This window comes from Pteropus alecto, unplaced genomic scaffold, assembly GCF_000325575.1.
Source record: "Pteropus alecto unplaced genomic scaffold, ASM32557v1 scaffold135, whole genome shotgun sequence".
Lineage (NCBI taxonomy): Eukaryota > Metazoa > Chordata > Mammalia > Chiroptera > Pteropodidae > Pteropus > Pteropus alecto.
This window is the reverse complement of record NW_006438076.1, coordinates 3642870-3650725: the sequence shown is the minus strand read 5'-3', so window position 1 is coordinate 3650725 and position 7856 is coordinate 3642870. Positions and strand designations below refer to the sequence as shown.

Genomic DNA, 7856 nt, shown 5'->3' with positions numbered 1-7856 from the left:
TGCATCCGCGGCTGGTAAAAATTAACTGTTTTTCTACTGTACCCGCTTTTCTGCCATCCGCGCTTCTCTGCTTTCTGCCCTGATGACTGGGCACTGCCACCGGCCACAGGGAGCTCACAGCTCTCTCAGGCAGGGTTATTCAGGGAAGTTGCCGCACTTTCTCCCCTCCTCCCTCCTCCTACAGGGAGCTCCAACTGTAAGAGGTAGCTTTTTTGTTTCTCCCAGTCCAACATCCGGGGTTCTGACCTGTGGTAGCCTCTATGCGCAGAGCCCACACTCAGACATGCTGGTGTGCAGTTTGGGTGTTTTTTTGTTGAGTTTTTGATGTTCAGCTTATTGTTATTTCAAGGAGAGAGATCTGGGGACGTCTCTCACTTCACCATATTTCTGACGTCATCTCTACCCTATGTCCTTTAATTATCAAGTTTTCTCCACTCTGGCTGGTTGGAACATGAAGCATTTGTAGCTCTTTGTAAGGTCCAGGGATTATTTCTTCTTGTCCTTTTGGTAACTCCTCCTCAAACTTGAGGAGCTTCCTCATAATTCTGCACTGATGTATACCCAGCTGAACATGCAAGGAAGCCCCTCTACAGACCATTAGATCCTCCACCCTCTCTCTGCATTCTTTCATTTCTAGTGAACTCTAGCCACCTGTGCCTCCCAAGACCTCCAAATCTACCTCCTAAACTCAGGGAGACTGCCTAATTCTGCATGGGTACCACTCTCTGTGCTGCCACCTCCACAGAGTAAAACAGCAATAGTAGGGCCCATCTTATTTGTTTACCCCTCGGGGATCACCATTCTGTATTATCTGATGTCCAATATCTGGAAACTGTTGTTTCATGTATGTTGCCTGTTTTCAAAGTTGTTATTGTTGCTGCTGTTGTTGTTGTTGTTGTCGTTGTGTGTGTGTGTGTGTGTGTGTGTAAATCCAGTCCCTATTACTATATCTTGGCCAGAGGAGGAATTCCTCCTCTTATATAATTTAATTTGATTCTTTATTATTCTGTAGTTGATAATATTATTACAGATGAACCATCTGTAGCTTGGAGAAATGAAGTAAGATTGCTCAGATCTTTACGTGATATATGATTTATGGGCACTAAAGCAAAATAAAACAAAATAAACCAAAACAAAAAATGCAAGAATTACAAAACTCTCCTGATGGAAGATAAAAGGGCAAATCAGAAACTGTGACAAAAATTCTCTGACCCTCAATACTGAGACCGTTCTGCATCTATCACTACTTCAGGGCAGTGTTTCTCAAGGTTAAGTCCAAGACTACCTGCATCACAAACACTTAGTTGCCTGGTTTAAAAGGGAGATGTCTCTGTTCCATTCATGGTATATTGAATCAAAATTTCTGGTGTAAATCCTTAGAACATGTATTTCTAAGAAACATCCCACTCCTTGTCTTAAGAAATAGAAAAGTTTCCACAAGAACTTTTGATTTTATACTCTCTCAAATCTCTTCAAGAATCTCTAACTTCTCTTTCTGGTTTCTTCAACTTTCCATCATATCTGACTCTTTACCCTAACAAAAAATATTCAATTTCTCACAACTTTTAAAAAAAGCTCTTTTAGTTCTAATTATGTGATGCCTGAGCTCTTCTTCACATTTAAGGTTTCTTAGTAAAAACTTTTTCATTCAATATGATATATACAAAAAAAAAGCACAAATTGTAAGTGTACTACTCAATAAATGTTCTAAGTGAACGCATCCATGTACTCCCACCTATGCTAATAAATAGAACATTATCAGGAACCCAAATGTCCTCCTCATGTCACTTTCCTTCATCCTCCCCAAATATAACCATTAACATCACCTGGGTTAGCTTTGCCTGCTTTTCACCTTCATATAAGTAAAACTGTACAGTAGTCAGACTCTTGTGTTTGGGTTCTTTTGTCTAATTTAATATTTATGAGATTGACCCATTTTTATTTATAAAGAATTCTACTTTATAAATGCACTAGAATTTTCTTTATCCATTTACTGTTGACAAATGTTTTTGTTGTTTCCAGAATTTGGCAGTTAACCCATTTCCCATTTGCCCCAAGAATACTCACTGGCGGCACTTGTGGCTGCAACATTTGTTCAGAGATAACTCATGGATTACAGTCCTAACCTTACCCCCAAAGTTTGCCATGAAATACCTCGCTTTTATTAATATTTTTGCATCACTCTAGTATGTCAATTGTCTTTGGAAAGCAATGACATTATTTTATGTATAGTATTCTGTTTTTAGAAGTTGTATTTCCATTTACAAAATACATTAATTCTCGATTGCTGAAAATGTCAAATCCTAGAAAACGTAGCACTCTTTCAGGTGATGATTTAACATCATTCTCAAACAGTTGTTAGCCGCAGGTTCATTTGATGAATCCGATATGCATACGTTCCTGTTACATTAGGATTAGAGACAAGTGCTATTTTGAAATAACCCTAGAACAGTTTTTATATTTTATTTTCACATTGAAAAACCCATCAGATTTGCTTCAGCATTAAAGAGCATGTTTCTATAAAATTAAATTAACGCTGGCAGCGAGCTGCACTTTTTTTTTTTCTAAACAGGGAATGGGTTAAGAATAGTGCTGCTGTGAATATTTTCATGCATGCCTTTGGTGAGCTGTGAAATTAGAGGAAGCACAACCTATAAGACCACTCCCACTTCTGACTTTAATTGCAAGTTCAGGAGTCTCCAAGACCTCCCTTGGTTTCGATAATTTGCTAGAAGGACTCACATAACTCACTGAAAACTGTTATACTCATGGTTTCAGTTTATGCTGCTTTATTTCTATGCATTTTCCTTGGGCGATCTCTTCTACCTCCATCATTTCATCTAACCTTGTATGCTGATGATGCCCAAGTCTGTGTTGCTACCCAGATCTCTTTCCTGATTCCAGATCCAATTGCCTACTAAAAGATCTCCACTTGTATGTATGATAGGCACCTCAATATGTCTAAAACAGAATTTATCTTCCTCTGTATTTCTTACTTCTTCTGTATTCCTAATTTCAGGTAATGACATTTTATCCATCAAGTCAGCCAACCTAGAAATGTAGAAGCCATTCCTGAGCCATTTACCTCTCTACCTCCCACCCAATCACCATGTCTTTAAGTGTTTTCCTTCTTGTTATCTCTCTAAACTGTTTTCTGAAAATTCAGGCTTTCATCATTCCTCCCTTCAATAATGGAAACAACCAACCTACTACTTACATTCACTACACCAATTTTGTTTGCCTCAAATCTATGTGCCTTGTAGCCACTTAGAGTGGTCTTTCATAAATGCAAATATAATCATATCATTTTCCTTAAAGTTCATCAGTGGCTCCTTGCTGTCACCAGATAGTATCCAAACTTTATGTGATGAAATAAAAAGCTACAATCTAACTTCCAATATCAACTTCCTTAATTCATTCCCATAATCTTTCAACAAATTTTGAGTACCTACTCCAAAACTAGACACTGTGCTAGGGACTGGGAATGTAAAAAAGAACAAAGCAGTTATGGTCTGCTCCTAGTCTAATACAAATAATTACATAAATACTTATAATTTAGCAGGATGAGTACTTTGATAAAGGTAGTTCAGGGTGCCCCAGGAGCTCAAAGGAGGAACAGAGAATTGGCTGGGGAGGGTTTCACAGAGAATGTGATGGACGAGGAGGATTCAGCCAGGAGAAAGGGGTGTGTGCAGAGCGGGCAGAGGGAGGCAGAGGGAATGCCATATGAAGATCCGGAAGAAAGAGTGATGGTATGTTTTAGAAATTATGACTAAAACGGAGTACAGAGAAGCATATGGTAAAAGAGGTATGCAGGCACAGATTCCCAGAGCCCTTACAAACCATAATAAAGATAAAGAGTTTAGACTTTATTCTGATGGGAATAGGGGCCACTGAAGGGTTTTAGGCAAAGAGAATAATCAGATTTCCATTTTCTAAAGCTCTATCTGTCTACTCTGTGGGTAATGGATTAAAGGTGGCTGACTGAAGCAGGAAGACTTTTGCAATAATTTAGGTGAGAGGTGATAGTGGTGTTGAGGAGGAAAAATTATCTTCTACCTTTTAAGGTTCTTTTGGTTGGACTAATCAACTTAACACAAGACAGATTCACAGGAGATAAAAACAAATTAAAGTTTAATAACATACACACCTCCTACATACCCAGAGACCCAGGTACACTGAGTAACTCACCAAATGCCAGAAGCCATCACCTTAAATACCACCTTCAGCTAAAAACAAAAGATGTTGGGGGTGGGGAGTCAGTTATAGAAGGTTACCAGCAACAGCACAGTAAACGGGTAAGATTGTTACACAGATTTAAGTGCAAGCCTTCTCCATCGATAATGAAAACAGGCCTGGTACAGTGAGGGAGACACCCTTACATATGGAGATTTCTTGATCTTTACGTGGCTGGCACCTCTGCATTTAGATCTCAACACAAAGCCCCTCAAACACACCTTCCCTTCCTACCATTCAAATAGCCAATGGCAGCTACCTGCCATCTGTCCTCTATAACATTCTCATGTTTTATCTTTTTCATTACTTATTACTGTCATTTTATTTTATCCTATCCTATCCTGTCCTATCCTACCTATTTACTTGAATGTAAATAGGTTCAAGCAGACATCTTGTCTGTCTTGCTTATCACTAACCCCTATTATTTGAAAAGAGTGGCAAATTGAGGGCACCAAATAAATAGGAAGTTTCTCTCCTGCCATTTCTTCTAATCTAAGTTCCAGCCATAATGAAAAACTTACGGTGCTCTAGACATGAAAGGTAGCTATGCTTGTGCTGTTCCCTTTGTGTAGAATCCCCTCTCCATCTGTTCTTTTTGCTGACTCCTCATTGTCTCTCAGGACTTTGTTTTTATCAACTGCGTTACCTTGTCTGTTTTCACACTGAAGAGAAGCAAGTTAAGGGCAACCCTCAGGCTGAATGAATCAGAATATGTGTTTAGCAAGGTCTCCAGCTGATTTGTTTTCCCATTAAAATTTGAGGAGCATTACTTTAGTGTGATGATACAAGCATAAATTTAAAGGGGTAGCCTCATAGTGATCCATAAGGGAAGGCAGGTATGGTAAAGAAAGGGGCATGGCACTGGGAATCCAAAAAACCTGGTAGAAATTTTTTATCAGTTACAACACTTAAATGGTTGTGAAATAATAAATATGAAAGCCTTGGTACATAGTAGATGCTTAAGAAATCATAGAATCTCTCCCTTGAAAGATTCCAAGGCTAGAAACTAGGGTATATCTGGCCTCTAGATCTGGTATTGTCATGGAACCATAGAGTTAGAAGGGACCTTCATATAGATACTATTTATTTTATCAGCTTTGTATTATAGATATAGAAACTAAGGCTCATAGTTAGACTGGAGATCAAGTTTTCTGAGCTCAGTGCTCTGCCTCAGCTTCTTCATTTGTAAAATTAAGAAAATAATACCCTCACTTACTTGTCTCCCAGGTGGCCTCTAATCTTACACAAGTATTCAAGAACTCTTTAAAAATGCAAGGTAAAAAAATGCAAGGTAAAATTATTATTGTTTGTTAATTCTAGATTGTGTTATGCATGTTGGAATTTGTAAGAGTTTCTTCCATCAAGCAAGTTGGAATAGGCTCATAGCTACTAAATTGTTCTAAATTCACACTTTTAGGAAAGAATAGTTTGGAACAATTGCTACTATTGTAATTACAAATTACAATAATCAGCTTATCATTAAACCCCTTAAATGTCTTTATAATAATATAGCCAAACCTCAGCAGATAACTTTATTTTACACTTGATCTTAACCAAAAGGCTGAGAAGCAATGGACTGTTTATTTTAATAATATAAAATTCCAAAAGAAATAAAAATATTTTCTATATAGTTTCTTATATTTAAGTTAAAGAGATTTACTCATATGAGACAGAAGGAAAATTTAGGGATGTCTCCTCTTTGTAACGACCTTAGTGATAGAATAAATATATTTATGAGAAAAGGAAACTTAAGTGGATATTCCTAAATCTGTTCTCAGTGAAAATGAGGTTACGACTCACAGCTGAAACAAAGAAAAAAGGTTCCCCGCACCCTTATATAATTGGCCCTTTACTTCAAGGTTTCTACTATTCTAAACGTTTCGTTCCCTTCTATCTTGCTAGTTTAACTTCCAGCATCTTCTTCCTTAAAGAGAAGGTAAGGTTCAGGATGCTCAGGGTAAGGGGTTTGTTTGTTTTGGAATGAGGCTGGAAGTTGGGCCAGGGAGACAGGTCAACAGCCGCTCAGCCCACTGAACTGGAAGAGTCTGGAGGCCTGGGTATTTGTTCTGCCACTGACCTCGAGTAAGTCATTTGATATCTGGGCTTTGGGTTCCCTCCCGAATGGAAGGTTGCATTAAGTTTCTTCTAGTTGTAAAAATCTGATTCTGTAGGTGGCCCTAGCACTAGCAGCTCTAAGCACAGCTAGAGAGGAAGGAAAATAGGAATTGGAAAGAAAACAAATGGGGAATGAGATATATGAAGTTGGGAATGGAAAAAAAGGTTAGAAGTGGGGCTTGACGGTTTGATGCCAAGAAATTGCCATCCCCAGGGTAGAAGTTGTCTAGTGGGAATGGAGATGAAAAGCTTTATTTCTATTTATTTTTACTTTTTTAGATCAACTATCACTTTGTGGTCAGAGTACACACCTAATGCAGCTGAATGGCAGAACAGCTTGTCCTATTGATGCAAGACAGGGCAAATTTCTCTGAGTCGGGGGTAGACTAAGTCCTGCACTGAGAAAAGTTCTTTGGCAGAGAGTGTAGAAGGAATTCAACACAAATGCCAAAGTTAGGGTCAAAAGGAAAGTTTATTAAAAAACTAATAATAAATATGAAAGCCCTGGTACATATAAAAATAATAAATATGAAAAAGCAAAGACTAGAGAAAGCAAAGACAAAAACCCATGACAGGAGTGTCAGGGGATCCAGTCTGTCATTCTTTAGTTCCTGTGAGTTAAAGACTTTGTTTACCCATTTCCTTTGATACTAGGCATACTGTGAGAAAGGGGAAAGGGAAGAGTGTGTAGTGTGAAAAGGTAAGAATATGTAGTGTAAAAGGGCGGCTGGTAGTTCCCAGCTCTTAAACCCAAGGTTCCCTATGGTTTTAGCCATAGGGATTGAAATTTTATTTTGTCTAGGGCAGCCAAAGACTTTCCTGTTCCGCCTTTCATAGGTGTGGGAAATAAATTGTTAGCAATCCCAGTAGAAATCTTTGTTCTGCAGGTGTCCTGGCCTGGCTGCAGAGCTGATTAGCATATTGTAGTCTTGAACGGTAGTTTAATTCTTTTGCCGCCTTCCTACATTACTATTCTTAAACCTTTTGAATTAAGCTTGACTTAAATCTTTGGTTACAGAAAATTAACCAAATGAAACAAGGTGACCTCTGTATATTATCGCTCTCCTGTTGTCAGGTTTCATAGGATTTCATAAGGACAAGCAACACTGCAAAAGCAAATGGAAGAGAGCAAAGAACAGGATGACTGTTCGGGAAGGACCAGATTAGGGAAGCAGTCAGGTAAACCCGGGCGTCCCTAGACGCCTCACCGGACAGGGGAGGCCCAGGTAGACCCATTCCATTGCCTAAGCTGTGTCAGCCCCCGTCGTCCCCCGCCTTCGCCCTGGGCGGCTCCATTAAGGATTCAACCGACTTTCCAGCGGCCCTATGCATCCCAGGAATTCCCAGTGCCGGCGCAGTACGAGCTACCTCCTGCGCCGCTGCAGCACCGCCTCCTTAATCCGGGAGGATCCGTCGCCGACCGACTTCCCACCGCCCCGTGCGCTCCGGGCATGCCCAGTGTGGGCGCATCTTGACCCCGCCCCCTCCGCCGCAGCGGCCCCGCC

At 39.6% G+C, this 7856-nt stretch overlaps 1 protein-coding gene across 1 annotated transcript in view; it reads right to left on the bottom strand.

Annotated features, from left to right (window-relative positions):
- The window catches only part of FEZ1 (fasciculation and elongation protein zeta 1), a 76487-nt gene extending 68707 nt beyond the window's left edge, over positions 1-7780 (bottom strand). Inside the window, exon 1 of the mRNA XM_025049202.1 lies at positions 7720-7780. The gene's annotated coding sequence lies outside the window, so the exon portion shown is untranslated. The remainder of the gene's footprint in view (positions 1-7719) is intronic.
- Positions 7781-7856: the final 76 nt, after the last annotated feature.